Source organism: Colobus angolensis, unplaced genomic scaffold (genome assembly GCF_000951035.1).
Source record: "Colobus angolensis palliatus isolate OR3802 unplaced genomic scaffold, Cang.pa_1.0 Scaffold123, whole genome shotgun sequence".
Taxonomy (NCBI): domain Eukaryota; kingdom Metazoa; phylum Chordata; class Mammalia; order Primates; family Cercopithecidae; genus Colobus; species Colobus angolensis.
This window is the reverse complement of record NW_012113475.1, coordinates 7,111,171-7,134,640: the sequence shown is the minus strand read 5'-3', so window position 1 is coordinate 7,134,640 and position 23,470 is coordinate 7,111,171. Positions and strand designations below refer to the sequence as shown.

The 23,470-nt window shown below is 36.9% G+C and overlaps 1 protein-coding gene across 2 annotated transcripts in view; it reads left to right on the top strand.

Annotated features, from left to right (window-relative positions):
• Window positions 1-23,470, top strand: part of UNC5C (unc-5 homolog C (C. elegans)) — a 388,250-nt gene that overhangs the window by 216,846 nt on the left and 147,934 nt on the right. The window lies entirely within an intron of this gene.

Here is a 23,470-nt window from a genome sequence, read left to right as displayed (position 1 = left end):
CCTGTTGGACTACATGAAATTAAAACATAGTTCATACTTAAGAAGATACATAATGCGAATTAATAGACTGACAATGTTAAATGCCCTAGCAAATAATATTCTTGAATTGCACTTGCGTGGTAGTCAGATCTAAATATCCTGAGATCTGGGAAGCATTTTTAACTAGGATAAATTGAACGTGTTTACATTACTGTCTTATGTTAATCCATGTGTGTAGTTTGCCCTTGTATTTGTTAAAGATTTGTAAATGTCGTAGATTCAAAGTATCTTATACTCATAACTTACATCCAAAAGTGAATCCTAACTTCCTAACTCTTATCTAAAATTAAATTGAGGGTGATTCAGAACAGTGATAGTGTAGGATCCATGAACAGAAGAAATGGTAATTGTAGCCCTTTCTCAGAGGGTCTTGATCTGATTATCTTTGCCCCTGGCATGGTTAAAACTCCTGACTTTGTTGCTCTGTAAATATCATCCTTAAAGATAAAATACTAAAGGCAAAGAAAGGATGAAATAGATTCTAATAACCTGTGGGATTTCAATTAGATATAAAGGAAACTTTCTTGATAGCAATTTTCTGCTACACAATGGATAAGTTAGGGTGGTTGTAGAATCTCCTGGAGTTCTTTTAAATTGGAAACATATATATCTTTCCATGGTAGTATAAGTGTTTTTGCTCTCCAGCAGAGACAATAACTCTTTGAACTTTCAGATATCTTCCAGACTTATGATTTTGTAATGTTGACATATATTTAAGTATTAATACTTTATTGTTCAACATTTTCAAGCCAAAGAATATCAAGCATGACAAAAATTGAAGCATTTAAATATCTTTGTTATTCTTCATAGATGTCTTTCTATACCAAAATGGATACACATGTTCAAAATCCAAATTGTAAATAATTCATATTTGTGCCCAAGGGTTGGATTAACCAGAGACAAGTAGAGACCAGCACTTGAGGGTTCTACTTTCTACTTTCAAGGTCTCCAACAAAGTAAATAGCATACTGAGGTGACAGAACATAAAGAAACAGAACTGACTATGAGAGGACTGAGAAGAGGCAACTTTTTAAAAAGCATGTGGGGCATCTTCTTTATAACATAAATGGTCTTTGGAAAATCAGGCGGCAACTCTACATAATTGCTTGTCAATTTGTGAATCAATATACTCACTGAATGCAAGCTGATGACTGCAGATACAACTGGGTATCCAATTGTAGGGTAGCTTACTTCAGGGAATTGTCCCACCTCTTGGTCTAATTACTCAGAAAATAACTCCACCAGATGTCTTCAAAATCTCAAGTGGATTCAGTTTTATTTGTTTCAGCTCACGTATTTGTATAGATTTCAAACAAATAAGCTTTAATGATAAAAGGAAAGAGAAAGAAATCACAAAAGCTCAAATATGTCACAACATATTCAGGCTTATCTTTACTAAAATAATGAAATGCCTATATAGGAAGATTATAAATAGAAACAAAGCTATTCTAATATTGAATGCTTCTAACAATTTCATGCTATATTGGTAACACACCCATATACACATATACACATATATTGAGAGAGATTTCCTTTCTGTAAAGCCCTTATTTTTTATAATTACAAAATTAATTAATATTACATACATCAATGATTAAGACTACCTTTTAAATTAACTATAAACTAAAATAGTTTGCATGTTTTCATTTAAATTCAGGAGAGACAGATGAGAACTAAGGGACGATTTAAGAAATTCAATACTTTCTCAGTTCTCCTGAGATTCAGGAATGGAGTGAAATACAATATAGCTTTATTGGGAGCTTTCATTTTCATCCAAAACTTTACAAAAAAAAAAAAAAAAAAAAAGCCAGCATCCAGCCAAAAGCTAACACACTAGACTCATGTAAGTATTACCTTTAAAGTTAGGAAAAACTTGGTGGGAATGTAAATTAGTACAACCTCTATGGAAAACAGTATGGAGATTTCTCAGAGAACTAAAAATAGAACACCATTGAATCCGGCAATCCTACTACTTGGTATCTACCCAAAGGAAGAGAAATCATTACATCAAAAAGATGCCTGCACTCATATGTTTTTCACAGCTCTATTCACAATAGCAAAGATAGGGAATCAACCCAAGTGCCCATCAGTGGATAATGAGATAAAGAAAATGTGGTATATACAAACAATAGAATACTATTCATCCATAAAAAAGACTGAAACCATGTCTTTTGCAGCAACATGGATGGAACTGGAGGCCATTATCTTAAGTGAAGTAATTCAGACCCAGAAATATATTAATAAATGCCACATATTCTCATTTGTGAGAGCTAAATAATCTGTACACATGGATGCTGAGTGTGGGATGATAGACAATGGAGACTCAGAAGGGTGCAGATGGGTGAGAGGGGGTAAGTGATGATAAGTTACTTAATGGGTACAGTGTATGTTATTCGGGTGATAGATACCCCCCAAAAGCCCTGACTTTATCACTATGTAATCTATTCATGCAACAAATTTTACTTATATCCCATAAATTACTACAAATAACAAGAATGAAGTTAGGAAAAAGACAAAGATGCCCACAGATACCATTATTAATTGGTATTATTCTAATCTACCAGCCAGTGCCCTTAGACAACACAAGTAATGAAGAGGTACAAAAATAGTAAAGAAAGTGGAAAATCATCATTTATGACAAATTGTGTGATTTTGTGCTCCTGGAAAATGTATGCATTTTAAAAGAAAAAAATTTTTTTTAATCAAGAGAACAGAGAAAATAGCTGATAAAAAATTTGTATAACCAACCAACTTTCCTATATACAGACAGCCAATTCAAATTAAAATGCAGTAAAAGATGTCATTTAGAATAGCTATGTAAAAGAAAACATGTAGGTATATACTTAACAAAAATTTTGCAGAATTTTATAAAGGAATTTTAAAACTCCTACTTAGAGACAAAAAGATATCATGACTTACATTAAGGAAAGACATATTATTCTTGAATGGAAAGGTCAAATATGTTTAAATGTCTAATACTTACAAATGAATCTGTAATGTCACCGTCATTTTATTGAAAATAATTTGGGAAAATAGCTGAGAGAATTCTTAAATAGTAGAGTAATGAGAAAGACCCAACTCATTATAAATATAATGCTAAAGAAGTTAAAAGAGTTTGATCTTAGCAGAGGATAAAACGTACAGATTAATGGATTAAAATAGAGATCAAGAAACAAAGACCTAAGGCATTTGTACCTATTACATTACCTAGAATGTAATAAAGATCAGTTTTTTAACCAGTGAGGAAAATGGTTTATTCCATAAATGATTTCATAAAACAAGATAGGAAGTTCAAATAGGAAAATAATAAAGAAAACCTGAATCTATCTCATTCTTTAGAACAAAATAAATGCTAGATATTGGGGCTTACAATCATCATCATCATCGCCACCATCACCATCATCGTTAGGAGAAAATGTGGCAGTTGGTTGGTTGGTTTCAGTGGTGAGCATAGTCTTTTAAATCAGGACACACAATCTCGAAGTCTTACAGGAAGGCATTATTAAACACGAATATCCAAAGCAAGAACACCACAAACAAAACCAAGAGACAGATTTAAAAACTAGTTATAGTATCTGTGGCTATATATTAGCCAACAGGCTAATTTTATAAATATATAAATAGCTCAAAACTATATTTAAAGAAAAGATCAGCAACCCAATAGAAAATTGAGCAGAGTTGTTGACACAACAAGATACAGGAACAGCAATGTAAATGGTAATTAAGTATCTAAGGAGATGTCATCAGGATCAAAACATTTGTTAACATATGGTGTTGATTAAAGGCATAATTTGTTGATGGGTATTTAAATTGATACAATCTTTTTGAAGGCCAATTTGAAAATACCCTCAATATTGAAAGGTATATAGCTTCTACTGAGTAGTTAGAAACCTAGAAACTATCTGAAATATAATTCCAAATGTGTACCAAGGTTGACCATTGAACCTTTGTTGCAGTTGCATATCAGGGACTGTTTATCCCTACTGTGATACTTTTAAATTTATTTTTTATTTTTTTGGAAACAGGGTCTTCATCTGTCTCCCAGACTGGAATGCAGTGACATGATCATAGCTCACTGCAAACTTTAAACTCCTGGACTCAAGTGATCCTCCCACTCAGCCTCCCAAATAGCTACAACTACAGGCACACTACCATGCCTGGCTAATTTTTCATTTTTTGCAGAGATGGGGTCTTGCTATGTTGCCCTGGCTGGTCCCCAAACTCCTGTGCTCAAGTGATCCTGCTGCCTTAGCCTCCCAATGCACTGGTGAAACAGGAGAGTTCCCTGGACCACTTCTGGGGCTTGCAACAGGGGTATGGCTCATTTACTATTTAAGCTACACTCACACACCTCTCGAGAGGAGGAGCATGCAGGTGAGGGGGTGCAGGAGGTAGGGCGAGTGCCTTTGGGCTCCAGCAGGAAGGAACCCTTTACCAGCCTGCAGCAGTGACTGGAAGTTGCCTGTGACAGAGCTCTGGAGCCCCAGAGGGCACGTGTTATAAACGGTGCTCTTTTAGCTTTGCCTCCACAGATGCCTTAAACGTTAACAGCTCCGTGAAGAATCATTGTGACAGCCTTTTTGGGTTCCTGCACCCAGTGTGTCCTGAATTCTTTTTCAACATTAAGGAAGAATCAGGTCACAGGAACAGTTTGAAAGGTGATGAATGCGGAGGATTTTATTAAGCGGTGAAAGTGGCTCTCAGCAGAAAGGGAGCTGGAAAGGATGATACGGGAAGAAAGTGATCTTTCTGTGAAGCCCGGCCATCTGCGGCCAGGCTCCTCCTCTCCAAAGTCATGCAGTCAGAAGTTATACTACGTCTATCTGTAGTCTCCGATGCTCAGTTGCTTCTCTCGACATTCAGCTGCTTGTCTCTCTGCCAGCTAAGGTCTGGGGCTTATGCAAGCACAGGATAGAGGGGCAGGCCAGACCAAAAAGGTAACTTGGGCAGGAAAACAGGGGGCTGCAGTTTCCAGGCTTGAGGGTGGGGCCTTTGCTGGGGAACTGCCCTCTTCAACTGAGTATTTCCCTGCCTCCTGTCCATATCACTGGAGCTACAGGGGAAAAGGCCTACCATACCTGGCCATCATACATTTTAAAACAATGAGGTTGCATCAGATGCATATGAAGCTATAGAAAACTCTCTGAGATAAAATTTAGAATGAAAGCCAAAGTAGAGAAGACTGTGTACTGTATGTGATATGCTTCCATGTATAAAGAAAGAGGATGCATGTATATTTGTAGGTGCATTAGAATTTTTCTGGAGAAACATATAACAAGCAGTTGACACCTTAGAGTCTGGGCTGATAAAGGCACTTTTATTGTTTGAGTTTTTTTTTTTTTTTTCAATCCTGTGAATGTGTTATTTTCATAATAAATAATGAAACCTGATAAAAAGCCCGTACCACTTTATTGCCTCTCTTTGCCTGCTATCATAAATCCCCAGTATGGACAAGTATTGGTGGAGAAATTTGTAGGCTTTTTATGTTAAAGTTTTTTGCTTTCCTGTGAGATCAGAAATATCGTGAATGCAATTGAAATAAAGGCATTTGTTTTTTTAGGGGTGGGGGTTGAGGGGTTTTTCCTGAAGCTAAATTCACCCTGCAACTTTGGTTCTCAACTGGAGTCTGACTGCAGTATTGTTGGGGATTTATTGGTTCTTAATAGCAAGAAATTTTAGAATACATTAAGTCCTGAAATGTATTTCAAATCAGGTATATTTTCTTAGTATTGGAAAAAAATCAAACCTGGTTATCCTATGATAAGACAGAGAAGAGACATTGCAAACAAGTTGTTTTTATACATACCTCTGCCTTATAATCATATTTAGAAGGATATTTATGACAACCAAGCTACATTACCTTGAGACTAAGAAAAGTTGACTACATTCAATAAAATATCTATCAAAGGTAACTTCATATTTAAAATCTGCAAGACAATAAAACTGAAATAAAACAAATATCTTCTCCAACTCGTAAAATTTTCTTTTAAATTATGAAATCATTAAATAGGAAGCAAATACTTATTTATACTCACTGATTATATCTATCCATTGATCATAACAAAATGTACTGAATGAAGATCATTCATTACCATTACTCTTTGCCTTTCCATCATTTAAACCACAGTTGCATTTCTTACATATATGTAATATAAGAAACAGAAAAGTGGAAAGCAGTTTATAATAAATCATTTAGAAATTTTCAATATTTGAAAGTTCTTGATTTGGTAATATAGTAATACATGCCTATGTTGCCTTCAAAATTCCATAGAAATCATGATCTACTCAATATTTTGTGGTTACGTTTTTCAGAAAAACTCAGGCTCAGCTGTTCGCTTTCTATTTACTTGAAGTCTTTTCAACTCTTGTTTCCATGGTACCTAAGATCTACCATCTAAAAGCAAATATTTTTGCTCTGTGAAGAAGCAAAAGGGTTTAGAAAACCATGGTTATGTTGAAATTTTAATAATCCCTGAGATTTTCCTTCTTCATCTTTAATTATTCTCAGGTTAGCAGAAAATATCAATGAGGTCAACACAACAAAAATAAAAGTTCCAGGCCTTATACTGAACACCTTATATGTTTTCTGTTCTATAGTCATCACAAGTGTCTTATGAGATAATTTCTAAGAATCTTCTTTGGTAAATTAGGAATCGGAGGCTCAGCAGGATAAAGAAACAAACTTGCCTCAAATCACCTAATGAGGAAGTGACGCAGCCAGGATATGAACCCAGAGCTCTCTGCTTCCAAACACTTTGCTCTCGGCCCTGTGCCTGGTATCTCCCTAGGTTTTGCATAACTACTGAACACAGAACAGTTAGTCTAAAAAACAGCTATGCAATACAATTATTTCTTTTCCCAGGAAGAGAAGGGCTGCTCCAGAGTGTCAGCTGTATGTGCATTTTTCATGTTTGTATTTGCCTTCCTTGTTTTGTGTCAGGTTTTCCACATGCAGGCCTTTGTGATTCTTTAATATAATAACATAAGCTAGTGCTTAGGGTCTGCTTTTTCATTCTTGAAGGCCTTTGTCTTTTGGCCAGTTAGCAAACAGTGATCCTTAATGGAAAAAAGGAAGTGATAAAGAGAAGCTATAATTGGGCATAAATTTAAGTGAATTGCTTCTAATCACACCTCAACTTAGGTATACTGTGCTCACTCAAGATCCCATTTGTTGCAAGAGTGGGAACAATGAAAATCCTCCTCCTTTTGTATTCCTATTTCAGATACCTCTTCTCTCCATCTGGGTACCAAAAATTAAAATCTTAGCTTCATCCTTCACTCCAACAAGCAAAATGATCATCAAGTATTGCCATTTTATTTCCAAATCATCCTTCTGTTTTAAGTCTTGCTTCTACTCCCCTTCTACTCTTTAATATATACCTCTTTGATTATCTAAATAGCCACCTACATCTTCTTTATTTTGACCTTTTTTTGAGCAGTTTATTCTCCAAGTAGTTATAGGCCTAAAAGATAAGTGTTCAAATGATTTTTCCAAGTGGTTGTCATTCCCCTTCTTAAAAATATATAATGGTTCCCCTTTGTCCACGAAATAAAGCATATCCTCCTTGATCTTATCTTCAAAGTCTTCAGTATAATTGGCTCCTAATCAAACTTTCTAGCATTGTCCCATAGTTTCACCTTTACCACATGCCTTATATAGTAAGCTGATAGGGTTTTTCCTCTTAAACTGTGTTCAGCAAACCACCAGTGTCTTATAAGTTCTTAATAGATGTTATTTTGGAAAACAAGAAAACAAAAGCTTTGCAGCCGATGTAGGAAACGCTGCAGTAATTATATTCCCTTTTTGGAGAAAGTACTAAGTCATCTTAATCCATCTGGGCTGCTGTAGCAAAATACCACAGCCTGGGTTGTTTATAAAGAACAGAAATGTATGTCTCAGAGATTTGGAGACTGGGAAATCCAATATCCAGCAGATTCATTGTGTGATGAGGGCCTGCTTCCTTCTAGATGGTGCCTTCTTGCTGTGTCCTCACATGACAGAAGGGGCAAAGGGTGCCTCTCTTGTCTCTTTTATAAAAGCAGTAACCCATTCTTCATGACACTTGCCCCCATGGCCTAGTCACTTTCCAGAGGCCCTACCTCCTAATACCATCACCTAGGGAGTTAGCATTTCAACATATGAATTTGAGGGGATGTGAATAATGAGACCATAGCAAATGTGTATTAGCACAACAGTCCCCAACTTTTTGGCACGAGGGACCGTTTTCATGGAAAACACTTTTTCTACAAAGTGGGAGGGGGATGATTTAGGGATGATTCAAGTGCATTACATTTATTGTGCACTTTGTATTATTATTACATGGTAATATATAATGAAATGATTATACAACTCACCATAATGTAGAATCAGTGGGAGCCCTGAGCTTGTTTTTCTGCAACAGTCCCATGTAGGGGTGATGGGAGACAGTGACAGATCATCAGGCATTAGATTCTCATAAGCTGCATACAACCTATATCCCTTGCACGTGCAGTTCACAATATGGTTTGCGCTCCTATGAGAATCTAATGCTGCCACTGATCTGACAGGAGGCAGAGCTCAGGACGTAATGCTCTCTCACCTGTTGCAGACCTCCTGCCGTGTGGCCTAGTTCCAGTACTGGTCTGTGGCCTGGGGGTTGGGGACCTCTGTATTAGCATGTGAAAGTCTTAGGAAAGGTCTGTAGTGAGAAAACCGTATTTATTTATTTATTTATTTATTTATTGAGATGGAGTCTCGCTCTGTCACCAGGCTGGAGTCAGTGGTGCGATCTCGGCTCACTGCAACCTCCACCTCCCAGGTTCAGGCGATTCTCCTGTCTCAGCCTCCTGAGCAGCTGGGACTACAGGCATGTGCCACCATGCCCAGCTAACTTTTGTATTTTTATTAGAGACTGGGTTTCACCATGTTGGCCAGGCTGGTCTTGAACTCCTCGTGATCCACCTGCCTCAGCTTCCCGAAGTGCTGGGATTACAGGCATGAGCCACCACGCCTGACCTGATAACCTTTTCACTATTTGTCAACTGTAATCTTTTTCACAGAATCTCTATTGAAATATCATGAGATCTTAATGTCACACCAGGAGATGATTTAGGAAATGCCACTCACAGATTTTCAAAGGGGAACTATGGGAGATCTGTATAAACTCTATCAAGTGATGCATACTCTTTTCTTTACAGTTTGGAGCATTATAATCATAGAAACATTAAGTTTTGAGAACTATGGCAGTCATTTAGTGAAGCTTAATTAATTGTTGACATGCTCTTCATTAAATTGAGTGAAACTAATTTTTTATTATCTTGACTTTGTGGGCCTGCTTACATCACAAGGAACTTCAGAAAATAAGTTTGTTCACATCTTGTCCTCTTACTATTAGTCTTAGATAACTTGAAAAAGACAATTATCACATCTCTTTCCCCAAATCTCTCCCCTCTTTAGTCTAAACATTAGAGGTCAAGAGAAGGCTTCATGAAATTCAGGGCCGTGTCTGTCTTTTTTTACTGTTCCTGCTCCTGCTTAACATGGTGTTGGGTACTTAGTAGGGAGTCAATAAATATGTTTTGAATGAGTTAATTATCCTTTATACCATACTTTTCTTCACTCCACCTCTGTCAACATCTTATTCATTCTTAAAGAAGTATCTCAAATGCAATACTGTGAATGAATCTTTCTATAAAAACCCAAGTCATAGGTAAATATGTCCTCATTTCTGTTATTTGTACTTCCATTTTCATTATACTCCTGGTAATTGTGGAAATACTATGATAATCCCTGTGAAATTATCAATATTCGGCATTCAACCTTTTTTTTTTTTTTTTGAGATGGGGTCTCGCTCTGTCACCCAGGCTAAAGTGCAGTGACATGATCTCGGCTCACTGCAACCTCCACCTTCTGGGTTCAAGAGATTCTCCTGCCCAGGCCGCCCAAGTAGCTGGGATTACAGATGCCTGTCACCATGCCTAGCTAATTTTTGTATTTTTGGTAGAGACAGCGTTTCACTGTGTTGGCCAGGCTGGTCTCGAACTCCTGACCTCAGGTGATCCACCTGCCTCAGCCTCCCAAAATGCTGGGATTATAGGCATGAGCTACTGTGCCTGGCCAATGTTCAACCATTTCTGAAGTGCAGAAGTCACAGTCCTATATTCAATATCATGTGTTATTTATTAAAGTTATATTTATGTATACATATATTAATAGAGGTGCATGTATATATAATATATATAATCTCTGTTTCTTCAACTAGATTGGAATGGTATGGTATGGTTTATCTTTTGTAAAGCTTTTTCTTTTCTGTAGTTTATAACAAGGTGCTAAGCACAGGCAATGATCAATGACAGTTTATTTTCTGAGATTATAGCTACTCATCCTACTAAATTTGTGTAACTGAAATTTAGTGAGACAAACCAACAGTGTGTATTTGGAACATTTCATGAATAGGTAATTTGAGGAATACGTAAAGATAGCTTAATCTTCTGTAAGAAGAGTTACTTTATACAATAAATATACCTATCACACCAATTGTTATTCTCCATGTAATCATTTTAAACTCAGTTCTCATTAACAGAGTGAACAATTTCAAAAGGAAGTTATGTGGGTTTTGCTTACATTTTAGTAAATGATGCATAAAATTTGAAAACTCTATGTGAACCTCATTCCATAATTTGTTATTTAAGTCAGTAGGAGTATTGCCTTTGCAAGAATGGAGCTTTATATCTGTAATTCAGTTGTCTGCCAATGAAGATAAATGATTCTGGAATTTAAATCAATTATTTATTTGATTTCTTTCTCAGAGGTACTTATTTCAATACCAGAAACTAACAATTTTTCTTTTCAGTATAAGGCTGGCCCCAGGGCTGAGTAAATAAAAATAGAAAATTGATAAGGACCCATGTAGTACATGAAAGCTATTTCACTGAGTTAATCTGATAACTTCACAAGATAGTAGTTGCTGGTTAGTCATAACAGTATATCAATTGTCCTGGATTGAAAGGTGTAATGTTTTCTCACCTTTACTTTGCAATAATGTTCTAGGCCATATCTGTGCAATAAGTATATGTTATGAAAATTTTCTATACAATATTTGAAGATTCAGTATCCCATGGGGAAGATTTTTTAATGTTTGAATCTTAGTTTTCATTTATTAGTGTTCACAATTGATTCATCCTTATTTCACGTTGACTTTGTCTTTAAACACCTGGGCTAACATGGCCAACATAAACTCAGCCGCAACTACAAAAACATGGTTAGCTCAGAGTTCTAGAACTTGAGTGTTTGTTGCAGTTGCTTCCCTTATATCAGACAGATGAATCTCTGCTAGCTGACTTATTTGGGCTCACCTTCTGCATATAAATGTTTTTCTTTTCATTCTTTTTCTAGCTTACAAAAAGAAGAGAGTACTTGAAAATTTTTAGGCTACACATTTAGATTCTTTTTGTTTCTAATCTATTGTTGTCATGAAGTTTTTATTGTTATTGGTATTTGTTCGTTTTTGGTAATTCCAATATTTGCAAATATCAGTATTGTAGACCCTGTATATACTCCAGAATACCCTGACTATATCCTATTTGCAGAACTATGTAATTTTAATTTAATTATATCTCATGGGGAAGATTTTTAATATTTGAATTTCTACTGTACAGAAAATTTTAATAGCATATATTTATTGTACAGATATGGCCTAGAACATGATTGCAAAGTAAAGGTGAGAAAACATTTCACCTTTCAATGCAATTTTAGCAAGTTGTGTTTCACTAGGGGAAAAGAGAAATTTTCTAAAATTATACACAGTGAGAGTTTTTAGTGTAATAAACACAAAGGAATTCTCCCCTGCCAATTAACACTTAGGGCAAGGTTATTTGTAATATATAACTCCTCTTCTTGTCCACAGTGAAGATGAAAGCACTGATTAATACAATTTAATCAAGAATATCCATATAAGTAGATATGTAAGTACAGACCCACATATTTGTGTGTGTGTGTGTGTGTTTTTCCAAATTCAGAAGAGAAAAAATCAAATTGTATCCATCCTTAGGCCCACACAGAGGCTACAATAAGAAGCTGGAGTCCAAGGACCATTCTTCATCTAGATAACATGCTACTGAAACAGGCATTTCAGGAGCAAAACTAGTGATTGTGTTGCTATAGCAATTTTGCCACGTGCTCAGCAACCATGAGTCTGCTGTGTCCTGAGTTTTAATATGACCACTTCAAAGTGAGAATAGCACAATTGTTAAAAGCCGTATTGTACTTTTTAATGTTGGCTGAAGCATGTGAAGGGTTTAAGAAGAGTCTGTTTTACTTTCCTTTTTTTTTTTTTTTGAGGTAGAATTTCTCTCTTGTCACCCAGGCTGGAGTACAATGGCATGATCTTAGCTCACTGCAACCTCCACCTCCTGGGTTAAAGTGATCCTCCTGCCTCAGCCTCCCGAGTAGCTGGGATTATAGGTGCCCGCCACCACACCGGGCTAATTTTTATATTTTTAGTAGAGACAAGGTTTTACCATGTTGGCCGGGCTGGTCTCGAATTCCTGACCTCAGGCGACCCGCCCACCTCAGCCTCCCAAAATGCTGGGATTACAGGCGTGAGCCATCTTTTACTTTATTTTCATGGCAGAAACATTTAAAAGAGTTTAGGGATCATATAAGACAAATTAAGCATCATTTTAAAGGAAGTTTAAGAAACAATGTATGCTTAAAAGAGAGGGTCCACTTCCAAAAGGGCATAGCTTTTCTCCTAAAATTTAAATATTATTGTTGGGTGTCTGAACCTATTGTGCTAAATATAAGTAAACTGGTTGGTAATTATGAGATAATGATCCAGGCTATTATTCCATTCTATTTGTTTCCGTATCACTGAATCTTAGTACCTTCTGTTCTCTCAATAATTTGGTCAAAATCCTGATGCTATTTCTCTCTTCCCACCCTATCATTTTTTGCCATCTTTGAAAACACAATTAAGAACTTTTTAGTTAAAAATTTCCACAATGGATGAATAATCAAATGCGAACCCTTGAGTCGGGGGTACATCGCTAACTAGCTGTGGATCATATTGTCTTCCCTCGTGTTTACCATCAGTCCTGGGTCATGGCTCAGCTAGTGATAGTCAGACCAGTCCTGGGGAAGCCTGTTGAAATATCCATTCTTGCCAGATCCTCTAAATAGTACCTTTTGGAGATATAAAAACCAGCCCATGTAACATGAGTGCTACCATTAGCCAACTATCAGGGTCTGGCAAAAAAAAATAAGCACAGCATGTAGGAAATACAGTATCTTGCAATGAAAAGCAATTCAGATGAGGGAGCCTTGGACTCATTTCTAATTTCATCAAAGGTTTAACCTGATTATAAAAATTGTGTTCTGGAAGAAAGTTTCCAGAACATGAAGGCAAGAGCCGCAAGGAACTATTAGGGCAGGAACTGTCAACCCTGGCTGCACTTGACAGTTACCAGGGGGGATTTTTGAAAACACCTAGGTCCTGGCCCCAGCCCCAGAGATAATAATTTAATTGGGAACAGGACATAGCTTTTCCTCTGTCTGTTTGTTTTAAGCTCTCTAGTAATGTTAATGTACAGCCAGGCTTGAAAACCAGGGCACGAGAGAGATGCTATTTATTGTAAAACTGTGGCAGAGAGGGAGTACATAGATGTTCTGTTCAAAATCCGTGACCTAGATACTTTACTTGGTGCTGTAAGTAGAGGCATAACCAAGACTTGATTACTGCACTTAAGGATATCCCAGTCTGGAGGGAGCAAAAGAGAGGAGGGAAAAGAGAGATGGAGGAAAATGAGTATGTTTTATGATTTGCTCAGGTTTTCCTCTCATTCTGAGAATAAATTCATGAAACCCCTTGGTAGTCCCATGTATAGAGTTACATGGATAGAGCCCCTGCTTTCTTCAATATCCTTTCCCCTGTCTCTGCCTATTAAACTGCTAAAGCAGAAGGATAGCAGCCTCCTGGGGGAAGCGCGGGGAACTCTCAGGCTTAAGTGAATTAAAATTTCACCCGAAAAACCCAGGGGAATGTTCTGTACAAGGCAAGTCCAGGAATGGCAGGGAGTGAATGGCATACCTCTTTTTATAGCTGTACCCTGGGTGACCCTGGACAGTGATGCCCTCTGTATGAAGTGACCTCAGTGACTAAGAGGCTGCCTCTCCAAACCCATTCTGGGGGCATTTGTGAAACCAGACAAACACAGCATGGCAGACAGTTTTTTCTCACCTTTTTGCTCTGTCGGGTTTCTGCATCCAGGCTTTGAATGGACGGTAAATGCCCTTAGTGACTGCATTTGTCTCCTAGGCTTAAAACAACAGAAATGTATTTTCTCATAGTTTTGGAGGCTGGAAGTCTGAAATCCAGCAGAGCTGCCCTCCTTGGGGAGCTCCAGGGGAAAATCTGTTCCTTGTCTCTTCCAGTTTCTGGTGGCTTCCCTGGCACTCCCGGGCTTCCAGCTCCATCACTGCAGTCTCAGCCTCCATCTTCATGTCACCTTCTCTTCCACATCTGTCTGCTTCTCTGTGTGTCTGTTCCAAGGACTCTTGTCATTGGATTCTGGGCTCACATGGATAATCCAGGATATTATCCTGGATTACCTAAAAGTCTTGTTTATATTTTTCAAGGTGAACGTATTTTTGTCTGCACTGATCTGTATTTTCCCCTCTGCTGTCCTCCCAGGCTGTCTCCTTATCTCAAGATCTTTAACTAATGACTTCTGCAAAGACCTTTTTGTCAAACAAAGTAAGATTCACAGGTCCCAGGGATTCAGACATAGACATATCTTTTGTGGGACACCATTCAGCATTCAGCCCACTACAGCCACCAAACATTTGTCAAGAAAAAAATCACTTAATATGACAGTGCAGGAGGGAAGGGATGGTGGAGAGACCGAGTAGGAGTGGTGGGAGTTGAACGTAAAGGCACTTACCTGGCTGTTTTCCCTCATTTGGCCGGTATTTCTAAAGTAACTATAAATGGAACAGTCAATGAAAGCATTCCCTAGTGTTCTTTATCAGCTTTCTGAGGCCTCCCCCAGTCTGCTGCCTAATACTCAGGGCCAGAGACAGGAAGAGAACTGCACAGCCAGGCTCTGCATAGCGCTCATTTTCCTCCTGCTCACAGCATCCTTGCCAGCCCCTGCACTGTGACAGCCCTCCCATCTCATTCTCATAGCCATGCTTCTCATACAAGTTCTTTTTCCACATTGTTGCCAAAGCCAAACCAAAATAGCCAATACAATCAAAAGAGCTTCACTTTATAATTTCCTTTACACACGCACATATACACGTGCACACACACGCACACACTTATTTTTGCCTGGCCTAGCAACACAATGGGAATGTAAACACGTTGTTAATGCAGCCGCTCTCAGTTGGCTTCCCAGATGGCTTGAGTTCAATAGATTTTTCCCCCTGATTTCCTCAGCTTCTCCTAGCAAGTGCTAAACAGCCATTATGCCTTTTCCTGCACATTGAGATTCATCTGCAGCTACTAAACTGCCTCCAAAGTGCTTCAATTTTGCATGAGCACTAAGCTGGGGACTGGGAGACATTACCCAGTGCTGAAGGCCCAGATCATTAGAAAGAGCATGTAAATCCTCTGAACCAGAAATAAAAAGTGCAGAGATTTCCTTTGTGAAGTCCCAACTGCTGCTTTATGTAAAACATGAACCTTTGGCAAGGTTTTATGTGGCCCCATTCCCTTTTATTTTTGCTTTTTTTTTCCTTTTATTTTAGCATATGTGTGTGCTTTTTTTTTTTTTCCTAAGCAGTGAGATTTCCATTAGGAACATTTGAAATTACAGCCATTCTCTGTCGTTAATTTTCTTCTTAGGACCTCAGATCCCTCTTCACTTTTAATAGGGGTGATACCTGAAGTATTGCTAAAGGATCTCCTACATGGTAGACTTTTTAAAAAACTTGTTGAATACCAAGAAACTTTGAGATGGATGGATTGACATTGATAAGATATGTACAGGGGACAAAAATCTATATTATTTAAGTATAGATGTAAGGAGTGTGCAGATATTGGATTATGGACAGAAGTTGGAATACAAACTAAAAGGGATTGTGAAAACTATTAATGAGAAAGCAGTGGTTCTCTTCTTCTCATTTTTCAATAGGTGCATCCTTGTACATTATCACCTAAAAGTCTTGTTTGTATTTTTCAAGGTGAACATATTTTTATCTGCACTTGATCTGTATTTTCACCTCTGCTGTCCTCCCAGGCTGTTCGTCAGACCATCTTGCCACAAATTAAAAGTGTGCCTGTGGTCAGCTCCTAAGTGCCTGTGAGAGGATGGGGAAGCTAGGCTTGGAATCCTGAGAGCCCTATGGTTTTGCATGCTGTGGGGCTGGGCCCACACTCCAAGTCCCCAGCTTTGTAACAAAAAGCACTTATGATGGAAAGGTTGACTCTCCATCTTTATTTATTATTTCCTTTGCAGTAGGATTTTTTGATCAGTTGTAATAACATTTATTTTGATCTATCATGTAACCATTTAAGAATAATAAACCAGGCTCCTTTTATATGTTTTCTCTATAATTATTTCCTTTTTTTCCATGTAGATATAGAGTAGGTCATGCTATTTTCCTTTTAGGATTCTGAGAGTAAAAATGTGTACTTGATGTACACTTAATGATCAAATACAGCAGTTCATTATTTATCTCTAAACACGTTTCCAAGGACATTTATTAACCACTGATTTATTCAACAGTGAATTTGCAAGTGAAATCTGACAGAGATGTTACCAAATGGGCTTATAATAAGATACGAAGTAAATGCATTCCAACTTGGAAGTAAAAAGAAAATACTAGATGAATAATATGCATACAAATGCACACAGAGATGTTAGGTACACATGTATACTCTCTATGTGATATATCCATTTTTATGCTGAAACTCAGTTTTGTTTGTCAGCATGTTGTATGTATCCTTCAAGCTAAATATTCCTATCCATTAATTTTCCTTTACTGAAAACATAGCTAATCATGAGAATGTCATCATCTTTATTAGTGTTAGTATCATTGCAAAATATTATTTACTGTGATTCATACCTCATGGCTCTAAGTGCATATATTAAATAGCTACCTTTCATCTTCTTCTAGTGGAAATTGTTTATCCACTAAAGTTTGTGTCCTTTGAAGCAATACATTTGTAAAAGAAAGGAAGAAGAACAAAACTTTGCCTGGAGATATGAATAGACATATGATTGAAGCTATTTGTTCAATTGTCAATATTATACAGTTACATAAATGTCTCAGGGAATTGGAGCTCATAGTGGGAAACAATCATTTTTCTTTTTTTTCTTTGTAATGCTAGTGTAGAATAAACACGAAGACATTACAGGTTCCAAACATACTCAGAATCTGGGTTCACTCCTGCCTAAGGCAAGAAGAGCTGCCCTGAACAAGGTCACCTTCCTAAGATTGTTATGACAATGAATGTACCATTTATTGTCACATGTTTCCGCCATTCCATCTTGGGAGTAGGGGGTGTCTAAATATTACAGCAGCTTACCATACCACAGACTTAAATGATATGGAATATAATATGCTTGGCACACAGTAGGTTTTCAGTAAATATCAATTGAATAAATGAATGAAAAAAATACTTATAAAGTCCATGAAACTTTGTTGCTTTTTACCATGATCCAATGCTTAGCTCCAATTAAAATTTATTTTTAATTTGACATTTTGTTAGATACACAAAGATGGCTTTCCATTGATTCTGAGGGTTTTCAAATATCTGAATGTTTGATTTTAATATTATGCCCAACTGCCTCAAAATGCAGAGGAATTTATTACGTAATGAAATGTTATTTTCAAAATTTCATGTTTGCAATATTTTTCAAAATGTATTTTCCAGTATAAATGTTGAACAAATTGATGTGAAATACTAGGCCATAGTGTTTAAGCACCATTATCATTTTCTTTACAGTCAATCATGTTTTGATGCTTTTGTAAGAGATAATAAAACTAAAACCACAGAAAAGTGACATCTGATGTGTGGAGAGCCTTGAATAGCAGCTAGAGAACTCCCTGAGGGGGCTCACATTCTAGTTGGAAAGTGAAGGAAGACTCCAGAAGACATGATTATAGTCATCAATTTTATATCTTTTTTAAAATATGGGTGTTAGCTTATTCTGTCCAAAATTAGTCAAAACTAACCTACTTAGTAATGTCTGTTCAATTGTTTAATGTCCCTGCCTCACCTGTGTTATTGAATAGGGACATAGGGAATGCCTGATGGAGGAGCTGTGCAAGCATTGCGGTTGGCAAAATAAGTAGATCTACACTTTGATTCTTCATGTCAAGGTAGCTCCATTATATCTACACTTCAGGATGGTGGGGTTCTGGAGGATTAGTAAAATTCCAGGTGGGTTGGCTGAAGGACAAGAAACTTAAAGGCAACTCCCTGAACTCATTTCTAGTGTTCTAAATCCATTTCTAAAGAACCTAGCCTCATCTGCATTGCCCTGAACAACTGAAATCTTCACTCAGACTTGACTTGCCCGACTCCACTGAAAATTCCCCAAACCAGTCATGTCTTTCTCATCTAGGTATGTGCCTAATATAATTTTCAATTAGTGGTGCTCTTCTCCTCTGCTAAGTCATTATAGTACCTCAAATGATAATTTAATTTTGGGAATAGAATACAGCTTTATTCTCAAGATAATTTTGATGCAGTACATTTTAAAGACATTTTATGGATTTCAAGTACTTTTGTAACTGTTATTTCATTCCTTTTCTCACAACCCAGCAAGACAAACACATTTTTAGTCTCATTTCGCAAGATGGGAGACCAAGGTTTGATGAATTTAAGATTTGCCAAAAGTCAGAAAATAAACACAGAGCAGAATTCTACTTTCTTATCTCAATAAATCACTAGGTAGTTGTGTGTTAGATGAATATGTTTTCAGTCACCTAGTTGCAGTAATAATTGTCCTGGGTGAGTTGAATTTTTAAACATATGAATCTTTATAGTATTCTTTTTAAAGTTTCATTAAGACTATGAAACATACTGCTTTTCAGATAAACAAATAGCAATCCTCAATAGAACATACTGTGTGTGAACTGTTTTAAGTGGTAGTCACTCAGAGGTGACTGCTGTTAATGCTTGTTTTCAAATCATTTGGAGTAAATGCAAAACGAAAGTCCATGAGGATAAGTAATTATTATTCTGGATACATATATCTGATTTCCAGTGTCAGGCAGTGTTTTTAGAGGGTCACCAAGATTATTGTTCTTAACACTTATGATTAATGACTTGAGGTAAGATCAAAGATCTGAAAACCATTTTGTAATAATAATTAAAATTAAAATTATTAAAATTCCTTTTTTTTTTTTTTTTGAGACAGAGTCTCGCTCTGTCGCCCGGGCTGGATGGAGTGCAGTGGCCGGATCTCAGCTCACTGCAGGCTCCGCCTCCCGGGTTTCCGCCCCCCGGGTTTACGTCATTCTCCTGCCTCAGCCTCCGCAGTAGCTGGGACTACAGGCGCCGCCACCTCGCCCGGCTGGTTTTTTTTTTTTTTTTTTTTTTTTTTTTTTTTTTTAGTAGAGACGGGGTTTCACCGTGTTAGCCAGGATGGTCTCGATCATACTGACCTCGTGATCCACCCGTCTCGGCCTCCCAAAGTGCTGGGATTACAGGTTTGAGCCACCGCGCCCGGCCTAAAATTCCTTTAAAGTAAGTCAATTTATCCTTATTTACTAATAGAGACAAATCAATCTTCCTGAAGCACGTCATTTTAAAAACTGTCATTTTACCAATTTACAATTTTCACAGTCTCACTGCTCCAAAGAGCCGACTTCCCTAGCTGCCATTCAAAGCTCTTCACGAACCTCTTCTATCTAATTCAACACTTATTCCTTTACTCAGTGAATGTAAACTACTCTCCCCTGGAGTGCTCTATGTGTTTTCATCTCTGCTCTTTGGCTTCATGCTATTCTCTCTTCCTGAAGTGTCTTTGATTCCTTTCTCTACATCTTTAAACCGAATCCTTGTTTCAGTGTCAATCTCAAATATTCCACTTTGCCATGTTCCCCCAATCTCTCCATCTGAAACTATTTCACTATAGCTTTTGTCATGGGATTTTCAGAATTTTCTAAATTTTGGATTATTTTTATTCAATAGATCAACGTAGAGAATGGTAACCAAAACCATATTGAAAGCCATGATGAAATGAGGTTCTGTGGCTACGTTGACTGTAGGGCTCTGTGGTTTAACAAATGGAGGGAAAATGGTGCTAATCTGTACTAAACAGACTTCTTTACTGCAGAACTTCTGACCAACGCCTTCAATATATGGATGGACATTCTGAGTTTTGTAGAAGAGGATGTATTACACAAAAATTCCCGAACTTGTTTGACCATGGAATTCTTTTCTGAGACATAGTTTCAGGAATATTGGTGTCGTGAAAGGAATAGGAACATTGGATTCAGACAAATGTGGGTATAAATCTTTATTTTGGCACTTATTGGCTGTAAGAAAAATTGTTTAGATTCTGATCTCTGCTCTTTACCTATTTATTATAGATTTGACAGTATGAATCCCCAAGGATTGTTATGTAGATTAACTGAGATGCACAGTAGCAGTTCAAAAAATACTAGTTACCTTTACTCTTCTAAGTTACAATTAAATTTATTTTATACCTGGGATTAAACACTTTATTTTCTGTTGTAGCTATATATATGTACAAATCATTCACTTATTTGACATATATTAACTGGACAAATATTTGTGCCAGTTACTGTACTGATGAATACAGAATGCATAGGACAGTGCCTATGCTCAGTGAACAACTATTTTATCTCTAGTCTTTGTATCTTCTGAGGGGAGGATTCATAGGCATTTCATCAATGTGGCCACCTAAGAAACTATCATAATGCATGAAATATGTGCTTAAGAATTATCTTCATAATGGAATGTAGCCCACAGGAGAACAGGGACCTTATCTCCTATCTCGCTTTCTCTTCTTTCCTTCTTTCCTTCCTTCCTTCCTTCTTTCTTGTCTTTCTTTCTTTCCTTCTTTCTTTCTTTCTTTGAGATTAGATTTCACTCTGTCACCTAAGCTAGAGTGCAGTTATGCAATGATAGCTCACCATAAGCTCAAATTCCTAGGCTCAAGGTTCAAGCAATACCCCTGCCTCAGCCTCCTGAGCAGCTAGTACTACAGGCATACACCACCATGCCTAGCTAATTTTCTTATTTTTATTTATAGAGACAGGGTCTCTTTATGTTGCCCAGGCTGGTCTTGGATTCTTGGTCTTAAGCAATCCTCTCGCCTAGTCCTCCCAAAGCTCTGGAATTATAGGTGTGAACCAGTGTGCCAAGGTGATACCTGCTTTCTTTAGTACTGTATCCCCAGCACATGGAAAAGAAAAGTGCTTGTCACATAGTAGAGTCTCAAGAAACATCTATTGAATGAATGACTGGACAAGAGTAATAGTGAGGTCTATAATTCACAAGTGTACAGTTAACTAGATTTCCAAGAACACATTACCATGTCCCACTTTTATTAGCAGGAATCATTTTGTTAAATTTTATTAAAATTGTATTAAAGCTACTCATGAATGCATGAAACGAGGAAGCAAATACATGCATGTAGTCAGATTTAGGTCATAATTAGCAATTATATTTTTCAAGAAAAGTGTTGGAATATACATTCAAATATGTATAATATATTTGGTGTTTTAGGACAAATATTTAGAAGGATGCTGCATTTGCTAATTCAGTGGAACATGCTTTGTGCCCTTCCAAATTAAACAAATTGCTGTCATGTATTCACAAAATTGTTTCTTTATATTCCAAAGAATATTGACACACAAGGCATAAGTTAATTACAGAAAGCATTTTAGCTGCCCTTTTAGTATCAGAAAGTCTTTGCACACGAAAGATTTTTTATCACCAAAGTTAAAAATAAGAATTAAATCACAGCTAGTGGTTGTAAGGTTGATTTCTAGCAATTTGTTGCAACTTTAAATGGAAGAGAGAAATATTTTGCATACCCACCCTTCCAGTTATCCCTCAGATATGGACTCTAAGTTTGATGTTAGTTGGAAAGTCAAATCAAAAGTAGAAGGCCTAGTTCTCCCGTAAAACTCAAAACCTGACATTCGCACAAAGGAAAGAGGAAAACTGTGTTATGATTGCCAGAGTATCATTTTTCATTCTATGTAATATTGTCTTATAATTAAAATTTCAAGTTTTAAGGCAGAAAATTGTGCATTGATCTATATTTGTCACAGAGCTTTCTAGAAGCACTAGAAATCCCCCCCGCAACCTAAATACACAATCCAGTGAATATTCTTCTCAGTTCTAGACAAAACAAAAATATAACAAAGCACAGATCCTCATTTGACACAGGCTGCCACATAGAGCCAAGTTACTAAAAACTATGGCCATAAAAAGGAATTGAGTCAATGACCTAGAAATGCTTCCAAGCAAATCCCTTGAATCACTCAGTTTCAGTCATATTAATTCTTTAACCTTTGAATAAATTTAGCCTTCTAAATTTTTCATTAGCACAATTGTATATATTTATGGTGAACAACATGATGTTTTGAAATATATATATCATGGAATGGTTAAATCAAGCTAATTAACATATATATCACCTCATAAACTTCTCATTTTTTTTTTTTTGTAATGAGAACACTTAAAATCTACTGTTTTAGCAAATTTCAAGTACACAACACATTACCATTAACTGTGGTCATGATGTTGCACACCTCTTGAACTTACTCTTCCTGTCTAAGTGAAATTTAATATCCTTTGACCAACATTTTCCCAGTCCCCCATCTTGGGACCCCCACCCTCTGTGAACCACCATTTTTGCTCTGCTTCTATGATTTCAACTTTTTTAGAATCCACATATAAGTGTGATCATGCAGTATTTGTCTTCCTGTGCCTGGCTCATTTCCTTTAACATAATGTTCTCCAGTTTCATCCAAGTTGTGGCAAATCAAAATATTTCCTTTGTTTTTAAGGTTGAATAGTTTTCCCCTGTGTATACATACCGCATTTTCTATCACCACTCATCTACTGATGGACACTTACATTAATCCCATATCTTGGTTATTGTGAATAGTGCTGCAGTGAATGTAGGAGAGGAGATATCCCTTTGAAATACTGATTCACTTACTTTGGGTATATACCTATTAGTGGAACTGCTGGATCACATGGTAGTTTTATTTCTGTTTTGTTTTGTTTTGTTTTAAGGAAACTTCATACAGTTTTTCATAAGGCTGTATTAATTTACATTCCCACCAACAGAGTACAGGGGTTCCCTTTGCCCCGCATCCTTTGTCTTTTTGATAGTAGCCATTCTGCCAGGTGTAAGGTGATATCTCATTGTTTTAATTTGTATTTCCCTGAGGATTAGTGATGTTGAACATATTTTTATATACCCTTGGCCATTTGTATGTCTTCTTTTGAAA